This window comes from Leopardus geoffroyi, chromosome D3 (assembly GCF_018350155.1).
Source record: "Leopardus geoffroyi isolate Oge1 chromosome D3, O.geoffroyi_Oge1_pat1.0, whole genome shotgun sequence".
Taxonomy (NCBI): Eukaryota; Metazoa; Chordata; class Mammalia; order Carnivora; family Felidae; genus Leopardus; species Leopardus geoffroyi.
Genome location: NC_059339.1, coordinates 60,732,435 through 60,746,593, shown reverse-complemented (window position 1 = coordinate 60,746,593; position 14,159 = coordinate 60,732,435). Strand labels below are relative to the sequence as shown.

Genomic DNA, 14,159 nt, shown 5'->3' with positions numbered 1-14,159 from the left:
GCAGCCTAAGAATCATGAACATTCCAGGATCTCTATTATATCCTTTCTTACTCAAGTTACTTCCCTGTGTGTTAGCTAACCACTTACACTGAAAATACACCTTAGAAGGAAAGGAAAAGATAAGGCAACCCACAGTTCTTTTCTTTTCAATTATTTCTTACTTATCATTAAGCTGAAGGTAGAGTATTGAATGGGTAGAACATATGAATATCAAAAAGTGAAATGCATCGCCGCCCGCAATCCCCCCTGCGGACTCTCTGCTCAAGTTTGAGAGCAGAGAGTGTCGGGAGCCGAACACAGAGAAAAGGAGCCCCAAAGCACGGCCACTGAAAGGCAGCCCCCCAGCAGCCTGGACCCTCGGATCCAATCTCACAGTCAACAAAGACAAGCTTCCTGTGTCCCAGATCCTACCAAGTGAGCAGAAGAAATCTTGAATAGCGTCCTGTCCCCAAGGGAGTGGGTGGCTGCAGCCATGAGTCCAGCAGGTATCAAGGCATGGAGAGGAAAGGTGCACCTCTAGGAGCGGCCGGACCTGAAGCTGCAGCAGCGGCAGGCAAGGGGGACCAGCATCTACCCCGGTGCGCAGGGAGCTCTGCTCGCAGTGTTTTGAAGAGCTGATCCAGGCGGTCATAGTCAACTGTGCAGAGAGGGGACTGCCTTCGCTGTGAGTCCAGGATGACATCTGCATGACCATGGCCGCCTACCAAAGTCTTGTAGGAGAGCAGTGTGGCGTGTGGCACGAGGAAGGAGCCGCAGGGCCGACAGGGGAGGTCAGACATGGAGAGGAAAGGTGCAGACTTAGAAACGGAAAAGAGAAGTTTGGAGAAGCAAACGAAGGAGCAGAAGGCCAAGTGTAAGGCCACTGAGAAGCGGGAGAGCGAAAGTAAACAGGTGAAGAAGCACAAAGAGGAGATTCCATCCTTCAAGCTAAGCAGACAAATCCCCAGCTGAAGGTCCACGGGGGAAGGCATTATTGCACCAAAGAAGCAAAAATTTCCATATGGGTCTCAGCAAGCACTGTTACCGCATCATAAGCCTCTTGTAATAAAAAAGCTAGTTTCCTGAAAAAAGAAAGTGAAATGCAAATAATTTAGTTTTGTGTAGGACCCACTGTTCTGGTAAGACCAAAATATAGATGGGTATATGAGCTTAGATTATGAATTGTGCAAGTTTGGTGATTCCATACCCAAGTGCCTTTGTACATGCATTTAATTTTTTTTGATGTTTATTTATTTCTGAGACAGAGAGAGACAGAGCATGAGTGGGGGAAGGGCAGAGAGAGAGGAAGATGCAGAATCCGAAGCAGGCTCCAGGCTCTGAGCTGTGAGCACACAGCCCAACGCGGGGCTTGGACTCACGAACTGCGAGATCATGACCTGAGCCAAAGTTGGACGCTCAACTGACTGAGCCACCCAGGCGCCCCATGTACATGCATTTAAAACTGGCATTCTGCAATAGAAAGATGAACAGTAAAAGTCATGCAAATAATTTAAATTTAATTTTTCACTAATTAGGATGACATTAAATAGCAAATTAAACATACCATGACAGGTTGAAGGAGAGACCATGGAGTAAAGAGAAAAGCTTTATATTTGAATATCTTTAATGGATACTTTTTGCTCTGCTTTTTGAACTGGGGTCCCTCTAGTTTCATTTTATACTGAGCCCCAGAGATTCTGTAGCTGACTCTGCCATCATTATTAGAATCACTATCAACAGGTCTGGGTGGGGCTTCAGGTTGAAAATCCTAAATAAAACTAGAAATAATTTTGCAAAATTATATAGATCGGGAAATCTATCTATAGTTGAACACAATTCCCACCCTACAATTTACTGATAAAACTAAGAATATTTTTTACTTTGCACAAATATTGTATTCTGAGGAATGTCTGATTGTTTTATGTTGTGTGCAGATTCTCCTTCAGGAAGAAAATATCAGCATAAAGCTTGTTCCTTCTTGTATCATCTAGAATCGGTCCCTTTCTTCTCTGAATGCATGTGTTATTTCAGCTGCCCACACCTGTGACATAGCCCATACTCTCACCTGCATTATGATGACACATCATACCTCAACTCCCCAACTATACTGAGCCTTGGAGGCCTTCCTTGTAGCTCCCTTCACACTGGAGCTAGAAGATTTCCACACAACACAGTCCTATCCTGATGAGTGAATGAGTGAATAGGCTAAGTAATTGAAAAGACCATGAACCCATTTGAATAATTACCAAAGGAAGAGGGGTCAGATTCTGAGGTATTATGTTAAATTCCAGTTTTGACTGCATTTATGCTTTCACCAGAGAGAAAGCAGCCATGTGTCAGTTATCATACAGTGTTGCCTTCATCTTTCTGGAATGAGGCTGTTTGATTCCACTATTCCAATTTATTATTGTGAGATAAATAATAGTTCTTATAATTGAAAGTGAGCAGGAAGACATTGCACACAGTTTCTAAAGGTAAGAACTGCCTACATTGGTCCTCAACTGATGCAGCGTCTGCCCTATGTAGACATCTTTAAATCCATATTCCATTTATATAGTCCAATCCCAAGCAGCTAAGACTTCTACCCCATATATTGCACTGCACAATTGACTCTGCCTTGTTGTGTGTATGTGGGGGAGGGGGGAGTTTGCTCTCCTCTGGTGCTTCATGTATCATCTGGTGCCAGAGGCTGTGAGAATACAACATTGATGGACCAATGGGCTGATCCAATATGGCAAATCCTATATTCCTGCTTGGGTACAAATGAATAACCTCATATAGTTCTGCACACATTCAACAAAATGATGAAAGGGAGAAAAAAACAAATGGAATTTCCTGATCATTGCATTCCACTTTATTTCTCTGTTCTAACTTTGTAAGTGAATTCAATGTCTGTAGAAGGCAATTGATGGCTCTAAAAGAAAAGGAAAGAAAAATGTTAAAGCCCCAAACCACAATTTGAGCACTGTTAAGCTAGGTTTTCTTCTCCTGCTGGAATTCTAAGCTGGGCTCCTCATCTTGCAGCCTTCAATGGTCATCCCTGCATTTCAGGGCTAAGGGATTGTAGATTCTGTAGGACAGGCCTACAGCCCTAGGTCTGCTGCCTCTCATTAGTAGGAGGAGCACGGAAATGAGGACAAAGAAAGGAAGAATTGATTAGGCATGTGTGAAAGAAAAAAGTGGTGCTTCACTTTTTCTCCAAATCTCTCCAATATGTCTTCTAAGGGATCATGCTCCATGCCAATCATTTCACCTTGTCCACAGCTCACACTATACATACTCTCAGCTTCTAACTTTCTAGAATGCCCTACAATTTAATTTTTCTGCCTATCTAATTCTTGTGCTATATATTCTCTGTGACCTACCTCCAGTATGAAGTCTTCCTTAATCAACCCAGACCACAATATTCCTCTGTCACCGTGAGTCTGAAAGATTTATTATATATTTCTTGTTTGTCATCATGTTGCTCTGTGCCCTAATTTTTATTTTGCACAAATATATATTTCTTTCTATTAAATAAGTTAATTAAGGGAAGGTATGGCACTTAATCTTTTTATCAGCTATAGTTCCTGGTAGTACCTTTTACATAATAAGTTTTACATAATACCTTTTACATAATAAGTTCCTAATTAATGTTTATTAATTAAAATTACTGTTATCCTTAAAATAAGTATATGTAGGTCATCTCTTCATATGCACACACACAAATACATATATACATATATATATATACACACACATATATACATATACACATATATATAGTAATATGTGTTTGTGTGTGTGTGTATATATATATATATATATATATATATATATATATATAGTGATTTTTCTAAGTGAGTAATTTTCTCCATAGTCAATTGATTTTTTTTTATTTTGATACTTCTACACTGGCTAGAAATAGCAGAACAGAACTTATATTTCCAAGGGCGGAGGTCCACCAAGCACTATCCAATTACCAGAGCTGCCCGCTTTTTCCCCCCATTGAGCATTGAGGGCCAGGAAGTCTGATTTCAACTTGATTATATCTAGGTGAAGAAAGGAGGAAGGAGGATAACCCATCCATCACAGCCCAATCAGCCAATTTAAAAGATCAGGGCATATTAACCAGACAAGAATGAGCAGGACAAATGTGCAAAAGGGCCAATGGGCATAAACAATATATGCAACGCAAGGAGGCAATACTGCAGAAAGAGCTCAAAAATAATTGAATGCGAACACTATACATAAATCCAGATGAGATTCAAGCTGTGACCTTGAGGTGAAAAGGCTCCTTAAACGGCAACCAAAGCTTTCTATTCTAAAGGGATTAAATCTCTGAAAATCATTCTCTTTCTCTGCATTCATGTTTCACACTTTGTCGTGCTCACATAAAAAGGGCAGATATACCAGCCATTCGGTGTTTACTTTCTTGTGTTTCTTTTCTTCCCAGATAGCTGGTATCGGCTTTACCACAGATCAGAGTGGGTGAGCCTTTTTCACCTTCTGATTATGGCTTGTAATTGTCAATACCAGGTTAGCAAGCTTTCTAATGGAAATTACCAGTGCACGGAAGAATGATAAAGCAATCTGCTCAGGTGAGAGAAGTATAGGCTCCGGAGCTCAAGTCATCTTTTCTAGGGCTTACAATAATTATGAGAGCAAATTTAATAAACTTTTGCATGAAACTTGTAACAGAATATCCCTAGATTCTATTGCTGCCATTGCATTGCAAACTTGAGAATACTCGCATTAGAACTAAAATGTTCAAATACAGGCTAGGCAAGGTTTTATCTTGACTGCTTTTCTATGGCCTCAGTGTAACATTTGAATCCAACTCCTAAGACAGGGATGCCTGTAGCATTTACAAGTTTGATTTTTCCTTTCTCACCAGACAGGTGGCAATGATCACAGAGCTCAAACTTATTTAGAATGGCAGCTACCACAACAGACAGTGGTTTCTTAGTTCAGAGCGTGGAAGGATTAAAGCTGGATTAGGAGGAGGAAGGATGTATTCCCAACGGGCGATATTTATAACAAGGAGAAGGCTTTTTTCCACCTCCCCTACAAGAATAACAAGGAGGAAAAATGAATCCCTGCAATGATTCTCAAAATGGCAAGATGTGGGCAGGACTTAAGAAATACACCTTTCTAATTCCCAGGCAATTTATTGTGTGTATGCCTAAGTATCCAATTAGTAGGCACAGATGCCATTTTGCATTAAAAAATATAGGGTTTTACAACTGCAAACCAGCTGTGCCCATAAATTTCACCAATCACTTTGCAGAGGTCTACCGAGAATTTAGACTTGAACCTCATGGAATTTATTTTCTTCTGTGTTAAAATAATCAAAGATTGATTGGCATTTTTGTCTCGTGAAATATTTTCCTCAAAGAAGAGTCAGAAATCACCATGCATGTAGAGTAATAAGCCTCATGAAAATCAACAGAAATAGGTTATTTCTGACCCATGAAAAGCCCACATTTTAAAACAGCTCTGGCCAATGGAAATTTTTGAAATGATAGAAATGTTCTATATTTCTGCTGTCCATTTCAGTAGCCCTTTGGCCTATGTGGTGACTGAGCCCTTGAAATGTGGCTAATTTAAGAAATTAATTTAAGAAATGTGAGACTGCATTCTTAATTTTACTTAATTTTAACTAGTTCAAATTTAAATAACCACCTGAGTGGTTCCAACAGCATCATTCAAATCATTCATGTTGTTAATATGTCAATACATTAACAAAGATAGTCTGAAATCAAATAGACACCTGTTGCTTAAAAGCCATATGATAGCCACATGAGTTAAAATGGTTCACCTGTTAACCATTTTTCCATCTGGCAGATGCCAATAATAATGGTTCTTCCAGTATTGTTGGGTTGTTAAATGCACAATATATAAATTATTTGACCTCTTAGGTCTTTAATCAATATTTTTGCATTTTACTTGTCTCTCCCTCCTTTCTTTTATCCTTTCTTTCCTTCATTTATTAGATAAGAAAAAAGGACCCCCCCCCCCAAAAAAAAAGCAGCAAGTAGACAATAACCTTAATAAGGAATATTGTTATATCTGTCACTTCCTGAAGTGCATTGTTCTAAATGGGGGTTTTATGTGAAAGTCTAGTAAAGCATAACTGCCTCCTGTCTCCCAACCCCTCTCACAGCCTCTGCATTTACATGCACATACTTCTTCATGCTGCATACATTCCATTTAGTTCTCCATTTACCTATTGGATTTGGTGGTTCACAATCAATTTCTATCAGGTTAGAGAAATCTAAACAGATTGAAACATCCTCTCTGTCATTATCAAGATTTCAGGGTTAAGCACAAACTCACTGAGCAGCATCTGTTCAGGACATGGCTGAGGTCAGCTTGCTCTTCTTCTGCCTTAACTTGCTACTCATTACACAGGACTTACAGGGAAGAGTGGGCAGCCCAGTCAGAGAACATTGACTGAAATCAGATACAGAAAGGTCAAGAAATAAAGAGAATACCAAAAATCAAAATAAAATATTTTTATGGATGGTATCTGATATTTGCATAATCATTTTTATGTATTCACAGAATTTTCATATTTCTTATTGTCAATTTCTTTTATCAGCACTTAGAAGGAGATCCTACAAACTATTTTCCCTGTTTCATAGGTACATAAACTAATAACCAAAAAAAATTAAGTAGAATGCTCAGGGTTTCTCATGAGGGTGGCCAAGAGAAGAATGTCCAAGAATGTAACTTCAACTGCTCATGAGGGTGGCCAAGAGAAGACTTCAACTCAGTTACATTTTTTTTCTACTGCATTTTTCTCTCCAATGGCCTTATATTTTTTTTGATTTTTTTTTAACATTTATTTTTGAGACAGAGAGAGACAGAGCATGAATGGGGGAGGGTCAGAGAGAGGGAGACACAGAATCTGAAACAGGCTCCAGGCTCTGAGCTTTCAGCACAGAGCCCAACGCGGGGCTTGAACCTACGGACCGTGAGATCATGACCTGAGCCGAAGTCGGCCGCTTAACCGACTGAGCCACCCAGGCGCCCCTCCAATGGCCTTATATTTAATTGTGCAGGTAATGCAAAGAAACAGAATTCATTTAGTCTCCAGATAGGTAGAGACCTTCTACCGAGCTCAAGCCAAAGAGTATTTATATATCAGGATGCAGACCCTTGCTTTTAAAGTTTGTTTATTGTTTTATTTTTCTTTTCCAATCGTCATTAAAATGTACCACTGATATCCTGTGTGCTGACCATTGTGATGTTTCTAAGAAAGGTGTTGGGGAGGAGTACACTGTATGTGCATAGTGTGATGGCGGCTGGCAGTCAATAGTGAGAAAACTGTATACTTCTCAACATGTTTTATGTGGCTGGGAACATTTACATTAAGGTCCATTAAGTTGCCAAAATGGAGAATCACAGCTGAGGGATGCTTAGTGAAGTGCACTGGTGTTTGGCAGGGGGAATGGAATTGATAAACCTACATGTGGTTGGTCTGCCAGCTGGTGGGTGGTCCCAGCCTTGTTGCTGGAACACTATCCAATTCATTTCAACAGATATTTATTAACAAGATGGTGCAAGGCACCAGAGACAGTGCAGATGGGGTGGCAAGGCAGCACAAACCATGGCTCCGGTCTCCGAAGGGTTTCCAACAACAATAGATCTCAATATCTAGCAACGATGGCATGATTACCATATGCTAAACATTGTTCTAAAAGTTCAACATGTATTGGCCACTGTAATTTTCATTTTATTTTTTAATGTTTACTTATTTATTTTGAAAGGGAGGGAGAGCGAGCATATGTGAGTTGCAGAGGTGCAGAGACAGAGAGAGAGAGAGAGAGAGAGAGAATTCCAAGCAGGCTCTGTGCTGTCAGCAGAGCCTAATACTGGGCTCTATCTCATGAACCATGAGATCATGTCCTGAGCCGATATCAGGAATTGGGAGCTTAACCAACTGAGCCACTCAGGCATTGCAACCACTGTAATGTTTGTAACAACTCTATGAGATACGTGCTGTGATCTGTTTGATCAATGAGGACACTTGATTGGTAGTTTTGCTAGCTTTCATAATGTCTCCCTTTTTGAGCATACGGCAGAGTTACATTCACTGCTGCCTTGGAGTTGGCCATATGGCCATGTGTCTTGCTTTAGTCAAAGGAACGCGAGCAGCAGTGATGTGTGTCACTACTTGGGGAAGTGTTTAAAAGCTGCCACACAATTCCTCTGCTGCCATGGTACCCATTGACCTTCCACATGATGGAGACTCCATCAGCCTAGTCTGTGAGCAAGGACGAATGAGAGCAGGGACGTCACTGATATAAAATAGACATGAAGTAGGGTGTCATGTAAGCCGCTGAGGTTTTAAAGTTGTTTATTATGGCAGCATAATCTAGCACAGACTGGCTAATGAAACGTAAGAGTAAGAACAAGAGATGTATGAAGTTAATTGACAAAAAAGATACCACATGATTAGGTCCTAAGGAAAAAATAGCAATAATAAAAGCAGCTACCATTTATTAAATTCTTAGCAAGGTGCTAAGCTCATTACATACATTCTCTCTAGTTCATGAAACAAACCTACAACACTGTAATCCACATTTTATGGACAAGAAGCAGAAGCTTGGGTTCACTGAACTACTTAAGATGACATAAGAGATACAGAACTATGAATAAAGTCAGGTCTTTTCTGTCTTCAAAACTCACACTGCCTATAGACGGGACCTCAGCCAGCAGCATACTTCAACTCCCTCCACTATGGAGTTGAAATAATTACAAGCATCTTTCCTTTTCTCCTTCTTCCCTTCTTATCTTCCCTGCCCCGTTTTGTCATTTTATCTCTTCATCCTCTCTGGTCCTTGAATTCTTTCCTCTTTTACCCCATTTCTTGTCTCCTAATTCCTGCCTTCTCATTTTCTCCGGATATCTATTGTGCATTTTGTGTGTGTGTGTGCCCATGTAGGGGATGTGGGATTTTCCTCAAGATTGCCTCTGCATTGCTAACCCCAGTGGGAGAGGCCAAGGATGCTAGTAAGTATGTCAAAGTGCACAGGACCTCCTCCCCACAATGAGAAAATAATCCAGCCCATGTGTCAATAGTGCTGACTTGGAAAAACCCTGCTCCATATGATCAGAAGATGCATCACTAGCTTTTTTTCACATCTGAATCTGGGACCTCCTGCCATACTTCGTCTTTTGGTTAATCAAAACTCGATTTCACCTCTTCCACAGGAGGAAGTAATTTTTTTTTTTTTTGTTTCTTTCTTCCCAAGTCCTCAGTCTCAGGGGTTCCCTGCTTATGTCTAGACACTTTCTGTGATTCAGGGTAGGGGTTGGTGTGTGGGATTTCAAATCCTAGTTCAATCCTTCTAATGAGATCATAGTATTCAGTAGCATCTTAGGATTTTAAGTCTCCACTGACATTCCTGCATTTCCAAAAATTAGATCCATGGAAAACTATGTCAGAAGAATGTTCATATTCAATGGACCAACAAATTTCCAAATATGTTATATTTGGAAAATTCTATAATGGAATTAAAATGATTACTATAGGGCTTTTCTGGGCATTTAATATGCATTATGTCTTGAGAATCTACAAATTGGAGACAACATATGAGCGTTTCTTCAATATATTTTATCACAGAACGTTTTTCCCAAAGATCATGTTTTTGGACTTTGCTTTGTAGCACATAATTTGCAAATTGTGACTCCTCCAACTTGCTCATTTGACTGAGGTCCAGAAAGTGAAATGACTGATTCCAGTTTAAAGGGCTAAATCTTGACAGTGCTGGAATCTGAAGCTAGGAGTGCTGACCCTAATTCGTTGTTCTTTTCAATACATGTCAGATAATAAAATCATGTATCAATCCCAGGGCATCCCTACATTGCAAGCATTTCTATTTCACTCAATTATTTCTTTAAAAATATATACACATTGACATAAGAATAACTATGCTATGCTCTTCGTGTATTTTTCTCATGTAATATTTAGGTATAACTAGTGTTACAAATGTTTGTTAAGAGGTTTGTGCATGCCTAAAACATCTATAGTTTTGTTGAGACTTCCTACATATTATCAACTGAGGAAGAATTATACTACGCTGACGAATATACCTAGTTCGATGAACCCATAATATTTTATATTAATATAAGAATTTTTTGAGAATCTCTTATAGTGGAGTGTACCTTATTTCACTAAACATTCTACTCTCACACTTTTTCCTTTATGATGTTCTGGATCATTAAACACAGGTTATTATCTTATCTTGGGTCCATTGAAAGCAGAACTTAAGACAAAGAATAAAGGTGAAGGAAAGAGGAAGGGAGGCAAGGAAAGATGGAAGCAGTGTAATGTGATGTGTTCTTATGAGGCCACCACTGTATAATCAGCTGCAAACTAAACTCTACCTTTTTTACTCATTTCTAGTTTCCTACATTAACCAACATGCATTGCTTAATTTGGCAGATTTCTAATCTTCAAATTTTCTCAAGATGAACCACTTTATTTCCAAATTCAAATACCAAATTTTCAGATTTCCCCTGATTTGTCCATAACTGGACTTCAATTGAACCTATTCTGAAATTTCTAAGAAATATATGACTTCAACCGTACATTATGCTCCTTGTTTTATAACAGGATTTCCTTTAGACACGTCTGATGTTTCTACTAGATTATAGAAACCCTATCTGGACAAATATGTTGCCTTTTCTTTTTATTAAAAATTTTTTAAGTTTATTTATTTATTTATTTATTTATTTATTTATTTTTGAGAGAGAGACAGAAGGAGTGAGCGGAGAGGGCCAGAGAGAGAGCGGGAGAGCGAGAATCCCAAGCAGGCTCCACACTGTCAGCACAGTGGCTGATGCTAGGCTCTAACTTACAAACCATGAGATCATGACCTGAGCCGAATGCTTAACTGGCTGAGCCACCCAGGTGCCCCAGATATGTTGCCTTTTAAAACTCTTTGTATCTCTCAAAGCATCCTACACAGGACCTTGCACATTGCTGATTCTCAGTACAATTTTGCTGAATAATTGTTTGTTTAACTTTGTTTATATTTTCTTTCAATATACAAACCTACAGGCTTTCTTTTTCCAAACCTGACCTTTTTCCCCCTATTTTCTCAGGAAGTTCTTAACCCCTTTTGACATAAGGCAATTGAAGAAAATGCCAGTAAGAAAATTGTTTTCCTTACATAAAGCTTTAACAATGTTGCTGAAAGGCATAACGTGAAGTAGTTACAAGTACAGCAGGCCAACATTTCTAGTCTTTGCACTGAGGCTAATTAGCTAAGCAACCTTGAGAAAGTCATCTTACCTTTCTAAAGCTTCATTTCCTTATCTTTAAAATGAGCTATAGTGTTTTCTATATGAGCTACTACATAGGATTGTTTCAAAGAACAAACACTATCACATAAATACATTTTGGAGGTGCAGAGCACCATATAATTGCAAACACTATCATGAATAGAAAATAATAGTGTCTCTGAGTAGGGCAGGGCTTTGAAAACATTTAGTCCTGTCCTCTTCTGTTAGTGTTGAGTAAACTGAATACCAGGAGGTTATAGAACTTGTTCAAAGTCACAAAACTGGTTGATGCCAGAGCCAAAAATGAACCTAAGGATTGAATCATTCATCATTTTTATTTCTGTTGAAATTCTACTCCCAGATTTCCAGCTCACCTGATCTCTCTAGATTATCAAATCGTTTCTTTCCTCTATCCCCAATGCATTCACTTTCCATGGTTCAAGATTATTTTTTCTGATTCCTTGAAGAGGTCAGAATCACTGTGTTTCACATTTATGTAGGCTCTTTTATCCTTCTATAATTCTAGGCTTCTAAAATTTGACTTCAAACTGGAGTCCTAGCCAGGTCTCTGACTGGCTATGTGTTCACATTGGCTGGCATCTTCTAGCCTGTCCCTACTAAGCCAATCTGCTTTGAAGATCATACACAGACTCCTTGATTTTTCTGATTTGAAAACTTGCCCTCTCACTTCACGTGAGTTATTCTTTCCAGATGGAGGGTTTCTCCCACCTCTGTGCACATTTGTACAACAAAGATAATTCTCCGGGGACATTCTTTGGTAATTTGTCACTCAGGTATTCCCAGAGGTGGAAGATTAGTCCCAAGTTCTTTTAATTGCGTAATACCATCCATGGTAAAATTAAGTACAATTCTTTCAAAAAATTCTGACCTTCTGTAACCCAGACAAGATTTTTAAAAATGTAATATTGTACTTTATTATTACCACTGGTGTTACTCTTAGTTTCGAGAACATGAAAAGTAGGTTCATTCATTAACACAACTCAATTTGTATTTTTTCTCATTCTTGAAGAGGATGTTATATTAGTTGCTTTTGAATCTTATCAATCTATTATTTTCTTTGACAGTGAAAAAAAAAAGTCAGAAAATCCAAGCACTTTCTGTTGGCAGTAGTCAGATGAAACTCATCTATACGAAATGGAATGAAAAACTGTTTGATGAGCTAGACTTGAGGCAGGAGGACAGGCCTCATATATCTCATTGTTTTATTTGCCTTCCTTGGTCCTCCAATAACTATTCCCAATTTTGTTTTGCATCATCTATTTTCCCAAAATATACTCCTTAGGCTTTTATATTTATAGGTCCTTCTTTCCTTTTCATTCCTTTGATGCTCTTCCCCCCCCCCTTTTTCTTCCTTCTCCAATTATTCTACAGAGGTTTTTATTGACTTTAGCCTTTGATAGCTCTATGTATTTGAAAGCAGCCATTCACCACCTCCTCTGGAGAAGTACCAATAAAGTGCAAAACCATTATCACAAAACTGTTTCTCAAAGTTTTGTCACATCCCAGACAGTTTCATGAAGATATGCTGAAAGGATTTGTTTTGTTTGTTTCTGCTTTAGGGATTGCTAAGGGCAACAGGCGATCCGGGAAAGGGCTTGTAAATCATGGATTATTGTGACGCATCTTATTTGTTTCTGGGGTATTTTCTTTTCTTTGGGCCAAAAAATTCAAAGTTTTGTGCAAAAGTATTTTCTAATGTCCTGTGCCACATCAGAAAAATAGTGCATGCTTTGTTGCTGGAAATCTTGAAAACTCTCCAAATGATTTTTAAATGATTTTCATCTCCAGGTCAGTAAGAACTGCATTAAGTAGCAACAGATTTTGACATTAAAGAGTTTATAGAGTATTTTTGTAAGAACAATTTTCAGATGCCTCTTGTGAAGTGGAGAGAAGGACCTAGAATCAACCTAGGTAGATCATGTAAATATACTGACTCTAAGGGGGGATACTCATTGTTAAGTCTCTACTTAGAAAACTCTGAGGTATTATATGATAGGTCACTGGGAGTCCTCTGTATAATTTTAGTCTTTTCTGGTCAGAAGTATCAATAGTCTAGAGACTCAGTTATTGGGATATCTATAGTGATGAAAAATATGTGGATTTATTTTGAATGGAAGATGAATTTTGAGTTTTGGAAATCTTGATTGAGGAGCCTGATGATGTCCATGCTGGGCATTGGTCCATGCATCAAGTCTGGAGCTCAAGAAGGAGATCAAGACCAAAAGCATAGTCTTTCCCTACATTTTACTAAAATATATGCATCGAGCTCCTAAATGAGGGCCACCTTGTGGTGGGCCCCTGGGACACAGTAGTAAAAAACAAAAACAAAAACAATAAAAACAAACCAAAAAAAAAAAAAAAAACCCAAAAATAAAAACAACAAAAACCAAAACCAAGAAACAGTTCTTGACCTCAGGGAGTTTGACACAGGTAAGAGAATTTTAAGCAATCCCTGTGAAGCGAGCTGGAGGAGGAGTCATAGAGACAGGAAAAAGAGAGAGAGACAGAGACAGAGACAGAGAGAGACAGAGAGAAAACTGACATGGAATCCATAGAAAAGAGTATGATGAACAATTTTCCAAGTGTATCCAACTTGGATAGGGCATTTTAGGAAGGTGAATATTAAAAGGAAGTATTGAAGTCAGTGAAATTAGGAAGAAATCTTTTATTTTGTGGATTCATTTTTTTTGTCTACAATGGGAGAACCCTATCCACAACAAAAATGGTAAGAAATCACCATTCTCCAAAAGATATTTATAGTATAGGTTATTTTTTTATGAATTTACAGATTTGCTTTTCTGAATTACTTGGTGTTTATTCATGAATATACATTTTATCCTATACTATCTTGCACATTTATTGATCATTAAATATTCAACAAG

At 38.6% G+C, this 14,159-nt stretch overlaps 1 pseudogene; it reads left to right on the top strand.

Annotated features, from left to right (window-relative positions):
* Positions 1 to 221: 221 nt before the first annotated feature.
* Positions 222 to 1,282, top strand: LOC123587488 (annotated as a pseudogene).
* Positions 1,283 to 14,159: the final 12,877 nt, after the last annotated feature.